Source organism: Podarcis erhardii (genome assembly GCF_964252035.2).
Source record: "Podarcis erhardii genome assembly, chromosome: 1".
Classification (NCBI taxonomy): Eukaryota; Metazoa; Chordata; class Lepidosauria; order Squamata; family Lacertidae; genus Podarcis; species Podarcis erhardii.
Genome location: NC_138497.1, coordinates 62,481,351 through 62,497,214, shown reverse-complemented (window position 1 = coordinate 62,497,214; position 15,864 = coordinate 62,481,351). Strand labels below are relative to the sequence as shown.

At 40.4% G+C, this 15,864-nt stretch overlaps 1 long non-coding RNA gene across 2 annotated transcripts; it reads left to right on the top strand.

The window, feature by feature from the left end:
- The first annotated feature begins 544 nt into the window (after positions 1 to 544).
- On the top strand, positions 545 to 3,755 carry LOC309337474. Of its 2 annotated transcripts, none has more exons than XR_014154338.1 (3): positions 545 to 1,230; positions 2,460 to 2,716; positions 3,602 to 3,755. It is a non-coding gene; the product is annotated as an uncharacterized lncRNA (long non-coding RNA). The 2 variants fall into 2 exon arrangements; XR_014154339.1 differs by having other exon boundaries at positions 545 to 1,400.
- Positions 3,756 to 15,864: the final 12,109 nt, after the last annotated feature.

Below are 15,864 nucleotides of genomic sequence, written 5' to 3'. Positions count from 1 at the left end.
ATTATTTCACCCCAACCGCGCATCCCTAAGAGTATAACCTATGTAGGATGGTGGATATTAGTGGAAACAAGCCATGATTAACATTATGCTCTGCCTTCACAGGTTGTGGAGGCAAGGCTCTGCTTCCATGTTTGGACTGGAGAGTGTTCTTGTGCTCAGGTCCTGTTTGCAGGGTTTCCACAGGGTCAGCCACAGGGAGAACAGGATGTTTCACTAGATGGGCCACTGGCCTGATCCAGCAGTCTCTTTTAAGTTCTTATGTAGTGATGTCACCAGAGTTAGCATTAACTTACACAGAATACAATATCGCCCATCTTACCACATATAGCTGTACTGCCTTATAAACCATTTGGAGGTTTTATTATGATCTGGCAATATATCAATTTTGCTAAATAAATATAAATAAATATTGTGAATATTTACTCACCCCCTCCTCCCAACTTTTCCTCCAGTTCAAATGTAAAGTGAGATGTTAATAAGTTTCTTCACATGCACATCAAGCAGACTGGCCTGCATCTTTGTAGACATATGTGAAAAAGCTCTTTAAAGTTAAACTCTCTATTTTCTTTGAAACGACAGAGTTCTTTAATGTTTATCCCCACCATTGAACTGTGTTACTGGATCACATGCCCAACAAAAGCATCCTTTTATTTGGTGTGTATCTTCTCTATTTAGGTCCATTTGTTGGATTGTCTTTTGTAGTTCTATTCTTTTTATGCTGTTCCTGTACCCCATTCACATCTATCGCCTTTCATTCCCAGATATGTTTGTTTACAGGGGAGCAACAAGATATGCATGTGTGGCACAATCAATTTGTATGCACCAGCTATTGTCAGGAAAAAATATTGTTGCCTTTTTCCAGGCATTGACTGAGGAGGGTTGTCATTGCTAAGCTGATTCTGAATAGAGCCAATAAGAGTTTGCCCAGCACTAGATTTAGATGATTACTCATTGAGGCAGTCCTTACGCTTTCTCCAGATAGAGTTGGGAGAAACTCAATGTCTCAACAGGAAGGAGGATGGGGACAAAGCTAGAATTAGTTAGTTCTACCTCTGATTGAATCCAGTTTCACCTACTATTGGCTTCCCTGCTTTTTGCCCTACCAGTCCCAACAAGAAGCAGCCATCTTGGATGAATGACTACCAAACAATCTGAAAGGACACCCAAAGAAGTGTGCCTGATCAAAGCTCCAAATACCGTGATAATGGTCTGGGTCTACCACACTGGAATGTAACTATCATCTCTTCCTGAGTTTAGTGAATTCAAAAGTTTTTGTGTGTTTTAAAAACAGACAGAGGCCTCTGTGGGAGCTTAATCTGCAGCAAGATTTGGGAACTACTGCACTCTTTCCATAAATGCCAAAAGGCTCAAATCACAACAGGACAGAAAGTAATTTCCAGGTGCTAGATTCTTGCTATCTGTTATTATTAATTGAATATATATATATATTTAATGGCTTATCTGTCTTTCCCAGAAAGTATGCTATGTGATAGTTCAGTAACTTCAGATTCAATTTCAGAGCATCTCCATGGAGATCACGAAACATTTTTGCTCTAAGGAAGTTCAGGAATCTTTTGGATTTCTTGACTTACTTATGTGGTGAATTGGTCCCATTACTGCAAACTATTGCAAAGAGTACTCCAGACTTGCATTATCTAGCAGTGAGGACTGGAATTTCCCTTTTGGTGCCCAAGATTGCTTTACTGACTCTCAAGAGATGTTCTGCTTTTGAAGAATAATATCTTGTGTGACAGTCTAGCAGATGGAGCACCACTTTTGGATCCGTTGTGATTTTATTGAAAGTCTCTATTGCCTTTATTATGACATAGAATTAAAATCAGGTCTGAAGCCTGCCATCAAACAAGGGAAGGGGGGAAATATAGCAAATATTTTCCAGGGGGATTTTCTGTCAAAGAAAGAAAAAGTAAGTGAAATGCCCACTGCAGTTGCAGCATATGTCTGTGCAAAGGAAAAAACCCCAGCGGTTTCCCCAAGATAGGATCCTTAAATACTTGTTTAACCTAGCAAAATGACATATCGCAACAATAACCTGCCTTCCAGGCAACATGCAGAGCTATGGACTGTCACTTTTGCAGGTCCTGCCAGACTCCTTCATGTAGTTTCATTAGGATATATATACCTCTAATTGTCAGCTCTCCAGATGTAGCAATTTAGATGCCAAGGAAAAAATCTGTTTTATTCATTCTCAAGAGTATCATGACAAAGACAGTTTGGAAGCTATGAAACATTTTATAATTGCACGCTGTTTACAACCCATTAAAGAAGCAAGTGGATCTCATAGCAAAAGGGGTTTGGGTTGGGATGGCAAACTTAATCTTACCCATGTAAAAAATTGAGGGCAGGCCAATCTGCGCTTTGAAGTCTCTTGACCCAACCTGTAGTTGCCTGGTTCTAGGTACCTAATATCACATTTTCCTGTTTGCTTTCTCTGCCTACAGAGACATCAGTACTTTGGTAAGTAAAGGATCCAGAGCAGGCAGAAGGTCCAGTGAAAGAAAGGAGGTGTCTTGGAGAGGATGTAGTTAAATAAGGAATAGTGAAGCTACACAGACTCATGACAGGAGGATCAAGGGCACATCAATCTAGAATCATAGACTTGGATATTGGCTTTCCCAGAACTTGGGCAGCCTCTACAGGTGGCTGTTCAGAATCTGCTTGAAGATATCCAGCAAAGGAGAACCTACTCCTCCTCTAGGTAATTGGTTCCATTGTCAATCTGCTTTTAGAATCAAGAAGTCTAAAGACAGGTGACAGAGGCACAGGAATAGGCCCCTTTCAGGCTGGCCAGTGGTCTTGTACTGTCCCAGTGTCAAGGCTTCCATGTGTCTTCTGAATAGCTCAGTCGGTTAGAGCATGGTGCTGATAATGCCAAGGTTGCAGGTTCAATCCCATATGAGACAGCTGCATATTCCTGCATTTCAGGGGTTGGATTAAATCAGGCATGTCCAACAGGCAGACTGTGATCTGGATATCTGTGGTAGATCACTGGTAGATCACCGGCTCCCCCCAAAGAAGCTCAACAACTTTGACCAGAACCCCCCAAAACAGGGCTTTCATTCCTAAAAAAACTAAACAACTTCGACCTAAACTCCCAAAAAGCGGGAAGATCACTGCCAGTTTTTTGGGAGTTGGCCACCCCTTGATTAGATGATCCGCAGGGTTTTTTCCAACTCTACAATTCTATGATTTCTAAGGTTCTACAAAGATGTAGAAAACCTGCAACACCTCTTCAGGCTGGGACAAAGAGATGAGCTGGGAAATGGCACTAGTATCATACCATCTTCAATGCCTATAAAAATTATCTCTGGCTTCTGCAGAAGGAATTCAGCCAAAGTCTGTACAAGGCAGCAATCAGTCGCATTTCTTTTCATAATTTGTGCAGAGTCAAAGGATTCTGATGGATGGCCTCAGACTTTCCTGCTTTGCTCACATATTCCTCATCATTTGAACAAGCAATATCAAGTCTTTGTGCTGAAATGTCACCATATCTTTCCCTATGAAAAGCTTTAAAATTGTACCCTTTATTATTCATTTAACAAATGGGCCATGTAAAATTATTTTCATTCGTTCTTTTCTGTAGGTCTGATGCAGTGTGTGCTGACCATCCATCTGCAGAATTGTTCAGGTTTTCCACCAAATTGCTTCAATCTGCAGCTTTTGAAATGAGACTTCAAGGTAAACCTAAACCAGGTATGGTTCACTAGCATCTTGCAGAAACACATATTTTTGACTGGACTTACTTTGACCCATAAGATTGGACCTGTTATTGCTGAATTTCTGATTTTATTCTATTGCTATTATACTGTTTTGCTGCTTTATATGTTGGTATCTCTGCTTTTATACTCTTTTATGGTTTTGGTGTTGCATTTTTGTATCTCGCCTAGAGATTTTCAAATATTAAGTGGTTTAGAAATGCTTTAAAATAAGTAAAAATAGAATAAATAAACTCGGGAGAGCCACAGGCTCTCCATCTCTGATTTAAGATAATCTAAAGTATCCTGTGCATTGACTATAGATTCATGCATGCTAGCATTCAGGCTTGCACCATTGCATTCAAAACTGGACAAAGATAAAATCAATTTGGAAAAACTTTTACTGAGTAGTCCTATGACCATTTCTGCCTGTAATTCGTTATTTAAAATTCTCAACAAATATGGAAATGTATTATTAAAAATTCATTGATCTGTAAAGAATAATTTAAGGGAATGATTGTGAACATTTTGCTGATCCCATTTATGCATCTGTCCTTCCTTAGACAAGTCTCATTCTTGGCTCAAGTCAAATCCCCAATATATTAATTATGGTATAATTCCAAATAGATGAGCTAATTATATTTTTCCAATGTGTTTAATCAGTGTGTTTGATTGCCTGATATGCTTTACAAGATCTTATGTGCCAGGCTGATGCTGTGAGTCACTGTGAATCTTCCATGCCCAGCTGCAGACTTCCTTGTGGGGGTTTTTTAAAAATAAAAAAGCTGTGAGTTGGGGTATTAGCTAAACTAAACTAAAAGATTGTGAGTCTTACACTAAATCATATCCTGGAGACCAGGCTTTAATCATATAGTACATTCCATAAGGCCAACCTGGTGTATTTTGCTGTTGGAGGTGAAGGGCAAAATGCACAGAAGCTGACCATATTCACAGCTGGAACTTACTGATAGCACAGAGAGAAGAAATAGTGCATCTGCAACAACACAACCATCTGCCCCAGCTGCAGCAGAACATGTTTCTTGCCTTCTTAAATATTCCAGTAGTAAATTCAGCAGCAAATAAACCCCTGACAATTTTCAAAAACCTCCTCTTAATAACAAAGGGACACGGCAAAGGGATGGTATCCACAATATGCAAAATACTGCTCAAAAATCCCACAAACCCCCTCGACTTAATAAAAAAAAATGGGAGGAGGACATAGGCTATGAGATTAACCCCACCCAATGGACCAGAATGTGGTCTAAACCTCCCTTTAAATCCATATCAGCGAAAAGAAAAGAACTCACTCTGAAACTCACAGGTGGTACCTAACACCACAGATACTATTGCTAATATGCCCAGGAACCTTACCAAAATGCCGGAGAGGATGCACCTCCACAGGCACATACCGCCACATGTGGTGGGAATGTCCTAAAATCCAACTCTTCTGGACATCAATCATACAAGAAATATGCAAAATAACTAAGCAGGTATTAGAAGTCACCCCAGAACTGGCCCTACTAAACATCTTCCAAGATAATAATGCTCACTCACATCATAAAGAGCTAATAACCCACCTACTCTCAGCAGCCAGAAGCATCATAGCCAGGCACTGGAGAGACATGTCAGGAGTAAGCATGGACCAATGGTATCAAATAGTATGGAAACAGCCTTATTAGAAAAAGTAACCAATAAACTGAGACTGACATGGAGACAAATAGAAAAAGATGCCTTCACCCCGATATTGTCTCCCATTTATCACATACACAGCCCAACAGAACATGTCTCTCCCATATAAGTCCCTACAACCACAGCAGGCACTGTAACCTTCCAACAGTTTGACTTTACCCCCAATGGCACACTCCACCATTGACTCCTGAAACAGACAGGTGCCAGCCTGGCAACCAACCTGTAAGAAGAGTAATGGAAACAGTTTATCTGTGTGAGAAATTATAAAGTTACTCTATGCTGTCCCAAGAATATAGTTGTAAAATATACGGATTGCCATGTACACTTCCAATGTGACAAGACCATCAATGATTCCTTAATTGCCTCACTAACAATGTCATTTCCCAGAAGGTGGAAGAAGCAAGAAGGGGGTCATCTATCTTGGACATGGTCCTCACCAATAGGGAGGAACTGATCAATGAAACAGAAGTACTGGTAACCTGGGAGGAAGTGATCATATCCTCTTGGGTTTCATGATACACAGGTAAGGGAAAACTGAGTGTAGTCAGACATGCACTCTGGACTTTAAGAAGGCTGATTTCAAAAAGCTTAAGGAACTATTGGGTGAGATTCTATGGTCTGAAATACTCAAAGAGAAGGGAGCCCAAAATGGATGGGAGTTTCTGAAAGGTGAAATATTGAAGCCACAAATGCAGACAATTCCAACAAAAGAGAAAAGTGGAAGTCACCTAATGAAACTGGTGCGGCTGCATAAGGAGTTGACAGATTAGCTGAGATTTAATAAGGACATGTATATGAAACAGAAGAAAGGGGAAATAATGAAGGAATGTATACAAGACAACAGTTGCTGGGAGAAGGTCAGGCAGGCCAAAGTTTAGAATGAGCTCTGGCTTGCAACAGAGGTTAAAACTAATCTTTTTTTAAAAGTTTATTTGGCAAGAAGAAGAGTAAAAAAGTAATGGGTGCTCAGTAAGGAGAAGACAGAAAAATGTTATTAGGTAACAGAGAGAAGCCAGAACTACTCAACACCTACTTTGCACAAAAGGGAAACAGTGTCCAACCTGGTGATAACTGAATATATGATACAAGGAGGGAGCTGCAGACCAATATAGGAAATGAGGTGGCAACAGAACACCTAGCCACTTTAAATGAATTCAAGTCTTCAGGGCCTGATGAGCTGCATCCAAGGGTACTAAAGGAGCTTGCAGATGTAAACCCAGAGCCTCTGTCTATAATCTTTGAGAATTCTTGGAGAACAGTTGAGGTCCCTGTGAACAGGAAGTGGGCAAATGTTATCCCCACCTTCAAACAGGGGGGGAAAGAAGACCCAGGTAACTACTGATCAGTTAGCTTGACATTAATAATAGGAAAGGTCCTAGAACAGATAATTAAACTGTTAGGCTGTGAGCACTTAGAAAGGAATGTTGTGGTTACTAAGACCCAGCATGGATTTTTCAAAACAAGTCATGCCTGACAAATCCCATCTCTCTTTTTTATAGAGTTACAAGTTCATTGGATCAGGGGAATGCTGTGGACATAGTGTATCTTGATCTAATGTATCTACATGGAAGATGGAACAAGGTTGTTTTCTCTTGGTCCAGAGGCTAGGACCCAGACGCGTAGAGAAATAAAAGTAGTATAACATCAAGAAGAATATGAAACATTGAGTGGATCCAGACAAATAAAATAAACTGAATTAGATCATCTAACAATAAAGAAAAGACAAGTTTTTTAAGGTTTTCTTAAATGCCAGAACTGAAAGGCTGAAGCAACTGTTTTACCTTCCTTTCCCTTTCTTGTTACAGTGGTACCTCAGGTTAAGTACTTAATTTGTTCCGGAGGTCCGTACTTAACCTGAAACTGTTCTTAACCTGAAGCACCACTTTAGCTAATGGGGCCTCCTGCTACTGCTGCCCCACCAGAGCATGATTTCTGTTCTCATCCTGAAGCAAAGTTCTTAACCTGAAGCACTATTTCTGGGTTAGCGGAGTCTGTAACCTGAAGCGTATGTAACCCGAGGCACCACTGTAGTAAGTTATTGAGCAAAGCAAACTAGAAGAGAATTCATGTCTTGAAGAGTTTTATTGAAGACTGATGTTAATGCTGACCCCAATTTTACTTTCTTCGTATACAAAGTTAACTTGCTTTAGCTGTCAAAAGCTACTAATACAATCTACAACAAGAAAGTACACACTGTAACATTGTCATTTCTATAGACTAGGTGACAATTGCTCTGTAGTTCTATAGATGTGCTAAATGTAGAGATAGTCTTTGCCCCCACCCCCAGGAGAGCTCTTTTACAGGAAAACCTTTTAATACTTTGCCATCTTGTTCAATGACATCAAGCGCAGATACCCATCACCTTTTCCAAACGGTAGGTTGGTTTTCCATAGAAATATCTATTCAAGTACTGACCGAAGATGACCCAACATACCACATGAGACCTGAAAAGATCACAGAATGGAGATTTGCAATATGTCTGTGGGTCATGTATTATTGGTTGGAGTCTCGTTATTAAAATCAAAACCGTCTTTTCTCATGCTTTTTACTCTCTTTTATCAATACCACAGAATAGCAGAATTTCCTTTATACTCCACAAACTATGCACTTCTTTAGTTAAATAAAACTCAAGTTGCCATTTGAAATAGCACAGTTCTATATATTATTCCAGACATCATTTTTCAAGACTGGTTTTCTGTAAATGCCCATGTTTTTTTACCATGAAATATGATAACATTTTCACCTCCAAATGAAATATATATGCTAATCTATTACAGATTCAGAGATACTTGGGGCACCAGAAGTCTACATAGAGAGCATTGGCTTTTATGCCAAACGTATTTTCAGCTACCAAGAATGCTAGCTTTAAAATGACCAGCTTTATATCTATATCCATCCTTGCAGACCACACCTCAAGCAAGGGCTCCATATAAATGTACAGAGCTCCAGTAAAGGAGGACAGGTCCATGTTCTCCAAGGAATGTGATAGTGGGAGAATGCCAGGTGTGTTACTACTAGAGCTCCATGCCCAGTGATCACTAGGATGGGGTGAATAGTATTAAGTATATATGCAAAATAGTATATATGCAAAATACTTTTGAATGCTGGAGCCGATCTTGCCATGGGAAATTAACCTGACATTAGGACAATTGGGGGAACAATTAAGAGGTATTTCAGCACTGATATTCACAGTCGCCATCAACAGAAAGGAGTAAAATGATCAGAATACGACAAACAGGTAACTGTTAATTAACATTAAAAAGCAACTTTCTGAATGGAAGTTACATTTGAGTAAATATCATGGAAAAATATTTTTCCACTACAAAGGAAATTGCTGGATAATTTAATATGAACCATTGTGTCCATCTCCATTTTAATTTTGCTTCCATCTTATTCCCAGCACTGTTAAAGGAGATGAGTAATTGTATAACATTTAGGAAACATCTGAAGGCAGCCCTGTATAGGGAAGCTTTTTAAGGTTTAATGTTTTACTGTACTATGTTTTTATATACGCTGGAAGCTGCCCAGATTGGCTGGGGCAAAGCAGTCAGATGGATGGGGTACAAATACATTTATTATTATTATTATTATTATTATTATTATTATTATTATTATTATTATTATTCAGAAGCAACCTATAGCTCTAAAAAGAAACTGGTATCCATCCTATTTGTTGTAAAATCTAGCATGATTATTATTCTCATATATATTGTTTTAAATGCCAACTACAATTCAAAGATATATTCTTACAAGACAAAAATTATAATTTCGCATTCAGTTGTCTCTGTTATGTCCCTTAATAGGTACTTATGAAAATGCATGATATGATGCTAACAAATTGATATCTCCTGCATCACCCAGCAGCTACTAAAAATATGGAGCAGGGGGAAGGAAATATACAACGTGATGGCATTACACAACACGTTTCCTTAAATTCATATTGTGGGGAAGAGGAGGGAGAATTCAGTACAGTGGTACCTCGGGTTACCAACACTTCAGGTTACAAACTCCACTAACCCGGAAGTAGTACCTCGGGTTAAGAACTTTGCCCCAGGATGAGAACAAAAATCACGTGGTGGCGGTGTGGCAGCAGTGCGGCGGCAGAAAGCCCCATTAGCTAAAGTGGTACCTCAGGTTAAGAACGGTTTCAGTTTAAGCCTCTGGAACAAATTAAGTTTGTAACCTGAGGTACCACTGTATGTGGTTGCCACATCATCATCACCCAGCCCTGCCCATCCCCCTTCATCTGTTTAATGAAGTTCGGGCAAATCATCCATATTCTCTTGCTATCCTCAGCATATTATCAAGCATGTGTTTGGAAGGCAGCTATCAAGTGTGACTCACTGTATCTGTTTCCAACAGAATCTTTAAGCAGTAGTACTTTTTGTAAGTGTTTTGTTCCATTTCTGTGGGACATAATCACAAGAAGCAATACAAAGTATTACAGTCCTTCCTGCAGATGGAAATTCATTTGTCTCCATATGTGACTGTTTTGATCCTCAGTTCCTCTGTGAGAGTAAGAAAATTAGAACTGTATTTTTAAAGAAGTATGTATTTTCCATTGTGTATCAATGCCAGTTTCAAAAGTTAGCTTTAAATAAGATCCAAAATTCTAAAAAGCACATAATAAGCATATTTTCTGGGAAGTTTGAAGGAGAAATGGAGGAAGAGCACTTGAAAGCCTTGAACAAGGTACTTTCCTACCTGCCTTAACTAACAGGGTAGGAGCATGCCTTCAAACACTGCCTCCACTCTTCTCCTTCAAATCTCCATGTAAACTGTTCCCACTGCCTTTGCCATCAATGCCTTCCTTGAGTCATAGCAGGAAGGGCTAACTACTGCTTCCCTTCCTCCATGGGATATGTGGGTCCTCAGGTGGCTTTAGTCTCTTCTACAGTTCAGGAGCAGGAATACTGGGCTGGTCCAGGTTTGAAGTAGAAATACGCATGTGCAGGGACTGAAGATGTGCTCCCATCTGCCCGGATGGCAGATGGAACCACACTTTGCTAATAAACACAGGAACTGGGAGCTTGAAGTTCCCAATTGCTTTTTTGAAGTCCTGCTCTTACCCTCCCCACACCTGACATGAAGGTTTCCTGAAAATGGCCATGTGGATCAAATCGGGAGGTGTACATGTTGGAGGTTCTCCACCCTGATGTCAAAAATATGTGCACACTTCAAACATCAAAACACAATCCAAAATAGATAATTTTAACACTTCAGTGGGATAATTGAGTTTGCACTTAGCATTCTCACCTGGAAATCAATTGGACCTAGAAAGCCTTCCCTTTAGTTACTAGACCAGGCATTGGCAAACTCAGCCCTCCAGATGTTTTGGGACTACAACTCCTGTCATCCCTAGCTAATAGGACCAGTGGTCAGGGATGATGGGAGTTGTAGTCCCAAAACATCTGGAGGACTGAGTTTGCCTATGCCTGTACTAGACCATAACCCTTCAAAATTATTGCAGACTTAGTGACTGTTCTAACAGTAGAGTTTTGCCTTCTCTGGAAGTCTGCCACTGTAGATCTCCAAGTACACTGAATCACCACCCTCAGGGTTGCTTTTTTTGGTGTGGGAAGGGGAGAATATAAATTCAAAGATTAGGAGCATGAACAACAACAAGAAAAACTACAAACAATCCAAATGTATGTCAAACAGCTCCTTAATGTGACAGCTTTACTAAATCCTGGATTTATTGGTGTTTAAGAATTGGTTCTAAAACATTAAACAGAAAGTTAATAAAACCCACCAAAGTGGCATTGTCATTTTGAAGAAGAATTTAAACATGACTTGTTAGAGCTTAGAAAGCATGGGCCAGTAAGAGGATCATGTGTGTGCTAGCCCTGATGATGTAATATGTGGCACATTAGGACAGGGATGGGGGACCTGTGGCCCTGCAGAATGAAGTTGGATTCCAACTGGCATCCCCATTGGCCATGCTGGCTGATACTGATGGGACTTGGAATTCCTATCCTTGCAGTAAGAATTGTCCCAAGCATAACTGGCTGAACTCTCTCATTGTAAAGCAATCTGTATCCTGCTAAGGGGGAAGGAACATCACATCAGAGGCAGAAGTGTGCCCAAAGGTTGCTAAAAATCAGTGGCACAGCACTTTTTTTTGTCTACCCTGTAATCTGATGCATTGAGGAAAGAGTTGGGGAAGAAGCTGGCAAGGGAAGGAACATTTCACTGGTTAAGGACAGCTTTGTCAATAAGCATCTCAGTTTGGGAGGAGAGGGGTAGAGAGAGAGAGAAGCAGCAGACCAGGAAGGCACATTAATATTTGAAAACAAAATAGCCTCTGGGGTTCTATTTAGTATCTCACTGCTTTTTTGTAGCAAGCATCAGGCATCCGTCTCAAGAAGTGTATTTAATTTATGATGTATCAAAAGGGAAACGAATTGTGCTATTGATCTTGACTTTAGAAGGGAACTTAAGACAACCTTAAAAAAAAAAAATTAATGAGAAGCGGGAAAGCCACAATGAGGAAGTGAACAGAATATGCTTGGATTGTGTTTCAGAAAGTGTTCTGCTGTTACTCAGAACAGCTGCTCTTCCTCAGTTATAGAAATAATTGTTGAAATAAGATAATGCTGTTTAACACAATCTATCCAACTTCCAATGTACCACACACAGTTTTAAACTTAGGCCTGTGTGAAAGGTGAGTCAAGGTGTGAGGTGTGAGTCAAGCCCTAATTTGCATTTTATTTCCCAAATGTGGCATTGAATAAATTTACTTGAACAATTGTTCAGAGAAGAAGAATGTTAGACAAACTTATCAACTGGTAATGGTGTTCCTGTAGAAACTAGCATATTTTTCCATGGATAAGACGCCCCCATGTATATAAGACTACCCTTATTTTTTTCAGCCCAAAATTAAGAAAACAAAACCATCAAATAGATGTGAAAATCTGGATGATCTGTGGTGGCAGGTTTATCTTTTCGGGGGCAATTGCCTCCAAAGTTTACAGCATGAGGTGCACTGTGGTGCAGAAGCAAAGGCCCCCGGTGGCAGCTGCTGCTGCAGGGAAGCCAGGGAAAAGAGGCTCCCAAGCAGGTTACTGAGGAAGATGGGGGGAGGCAACGCCCACTTTGCGTGGGCCATGCCGTCGAGCAAACTAAGCTGAGGAATGTGGTGAGCAGCCTTGGGGAAGAGGAGGAAAAAAGGAAAGAAGGGCAAGGAGAGGTGGCTGAGGCAAGCCAGTGGCCAGCATGCAGCTCAGAGGGGGAGGAGAAAGGGGGGGAAGGCAGCAGGAGGGACAGCCTTAGCCCGCCCCAAGCCAAAATCCCAGACATATGCTTAAATATTATAAAAAAATCCCCCCAGATGGCCATGTTCCATGCACAAGACGACCCCCAATTTTTTTACTTTTTTTTTAGCAAAAGAACTAGTCTTATACCCAGGAAAATATAGGAATATCATCAGGGGAAAAGGGAACAAAAGGGGTTTAGACTATCTGTCAAAATGATAGCTATCACTTTGGTCCCATCATATGAGCTTTGGTGCAGTCATTAAGTTTCAAATCCAGATATTCATGTTGTTTTATTCAGTTTTGGTTAACAAAAAAAATGCATTCTACATTCTTTTTTCAATATTTTCTAATCATCTGTAACCAATTCCTCAGAAATAGATTCTTATAAGAAATATTACGGCTATTTATTTCCACATTTAGGACTACTTATTTCCCACACTGAGTTTCTTAGCTGTAGCTATGCCCTCTGGGATGACCTAGAAGTAGTGAAGCATAGATTTTCGATATATTCATACTATATTTGACATTAAAGGCCCATGGGTGACCTCTTAACTTGGATATCCTCAATATGACTCAAAAGCTAGCACAAGCCTGTCAGAAAATGCTTATAGGATGCATAAACTGGCATCTTCATCAAGCAGACAATATCCCTTTGCCTGCATAAACAAATTTGACTTTAGTCAATGCTGCCAGCCTCACTGCCTTTCCCACAAAAGAAAACAAGTTTGCCAACTTTATAATACAGCAGTTTAGGCCCCAGAAAAACTTTAAAAAGTAGATTCTAGAAAATGGTAAGTCGTATTTCAACATCAGAAAACCAGTCTGATGTCATCAATGGTGGGGAACCATGCCATCCCATCTAGAGCTGATGGAAACACAACTCCCAAAATATCTAGAGGGGCACAGAATGCTCTGATATGCAGTTCCATGACCTTTTTCTTTCCCAAAATCAGAGCCTCATGCCTCCTTCCCAAAGCCTGGGAAGCTTCTGCCTGGTTTAGGGAGGCAGACACAATGCTCTGGCAGTGTCCAAGAGCCCTCCCACCTTCTTCCCAAAGCCCACCTGGAGGCAAGAGAGCTGCAGGATCCTGTCAGAGGCCTCACTACAATTAATCCAGAATGTGGCAGCTAGACTGATGACTGGAAGTGGCCTCCAAGACCATATAACACCAGTCCTGAAAGACCTACATTGGCTCCCAGTATGTTTCCGAGCACAATTCAAAGTGTTGGTGCTTTAAAGCCCTTTAAAGCCTAAACAGCCTCGGTCCTGTAGACCTGAAGGAGTGTCTCTACCCCCACTGTTCAGTCCGGACACTGAGGTCCAGCACCGCAGTTCCCTCACTGCGCTAAGTGAGGTTACAGGGAACCAGGCAGAGGGCCTTCTCGGTAGTGGTGCCTGCCCTGTGGAATGCCCTCCCATCAAATGGCAAGGAAATAAACAACTACCCGACTTTTAGAAGACATCTGAAGGCAGCCCTGTTTAGGGAAGTTTTTAATGTTTGATGTTTTCTTGTGTTTTTGATATTCTGTTGGAAGCCGCCCAGAGTGGTTGGGGAGGCCCAGCCAGATGGGTGGGGTATAAGTAATAAATTAGTAGTAGTAGTAGTAGTAGTAGTAGTAGTAGTAGTAGTAGTATTACTATACCTCCTTCCCAAAGCCCAGGAAACAATGCAGAGCAATGGAAGTCAAATTCATGTGCAGAAAAGAGATACGGAGGGCGATTTGGATGCTGCCAGGTGAGGTGAACCCTTTGCCCCCTTCTTCTGTGCCAGGTTCCGTTCATCTTCAAAAGGCATGAGATGCTCCTCCCAGACTCAAGGGCAGCTTCAAAGGGCATGGGAGGACACTGTGGTGCCCATTTGGGGGAGATCAGTAGAAGCACCACAGGACTGGGATCAGCCTGCACAGGACATCCTCAGGAGCAGTGCTAAAATGCTTGAAAGAAAACCTGCATATTTGATATTAAAAATGACAGGGAATATTATTTTAAAAGTTCTTCTTGTTAAAACATCTCAAGTCTGTAATCCTGTTTTTGAAATAAGTTATTCCAGGTGTTTATAAGGATTCAGTGGGACTAGTATTTAATGAAGGACTATGACCTATCTGTACCCAGTTACATGTTCTTCTTATGGCCCATTAAAAAGTTTACAACTAGTCTTAGAGTTGCTGCCTAGGATTTAAATTATTCCTTGAAACAGAGAAAAATGTTTCTAAATCAGCTGGCTCAAAATCCCACAAGGCAATGGGAAGCAGGAACGGACATGTATCAGAAGAATAAAAGCATCTAAATAATTGGCTTTTAAAAATAAGATAGCTGGGGGGAAATTGACTTCCAACACATGTAAAAACCCATTTGCCACCTTTCAAAAACCCAGCTGAGATTATTTCAAAGAAGTGAACTTAGAAAAAATATCTAACTCCACAAAGCAGCTACCTTTATTATCACCTTTGTTTAAAAATACAGTTATTAGGTATTGACTACTTCTGGATCAATCCATGCCCCCCATCCCCGAATGATAGAGATATATTTTGACAGGGCAATTTTCTTGTTTCACTGAAGATCTTGAGTAAAGCTCCCTGAAAATTCCAAGGGCTGATATGCCCCCATTACATTCTCTTCATTTCATTTTCCTCTGTTATGCTCTCAGGATTTCTTTTTCTTTGTTCTAATATTTTTCCCTTTTATTTTTCATTCATGTCGTCTTTACAACTGCATTGTTTTCCTCATCTACGGTATCTCTCTTCTTGACAAGAGCTGTGCTATTTTTCCTTCTTCCATTTCCCTCTGAGCCAAAGGCTAGAGTAGAAAAAAAGATCACAAACTCCCGTTGTGTCTCCTTGGTCTTAAAGTCTTGTTTTTTCCTTGTATGCCTTTCTTAAAAGTGTTCTGTATTTTGCCTTCTTTTTAACCTCTCACAGAGGACAGGGCATTGAACTTGCCTTTTTCATGCCTCCTACTCTGTTTTATAATCGTCAATGTTCCTTCCTCCCCCCCACCAACTATGAACTCAAAATGAACATTGAGAACTTCAAGTGGGCAACAATTCAACTCCCTTGAAAATTGAGGTTAACTTCAGGTTGTTTGTTACAGCTCTTGTGACTATTTTTGAGGTTAGTTCTTTAGCTGTTCCCAAGTAAAGCCCTTTACTGTTTCCACAGGAAATTCTCTGAGGCTTCCACTGCAATTTGCACTTATCTTTTGTTCA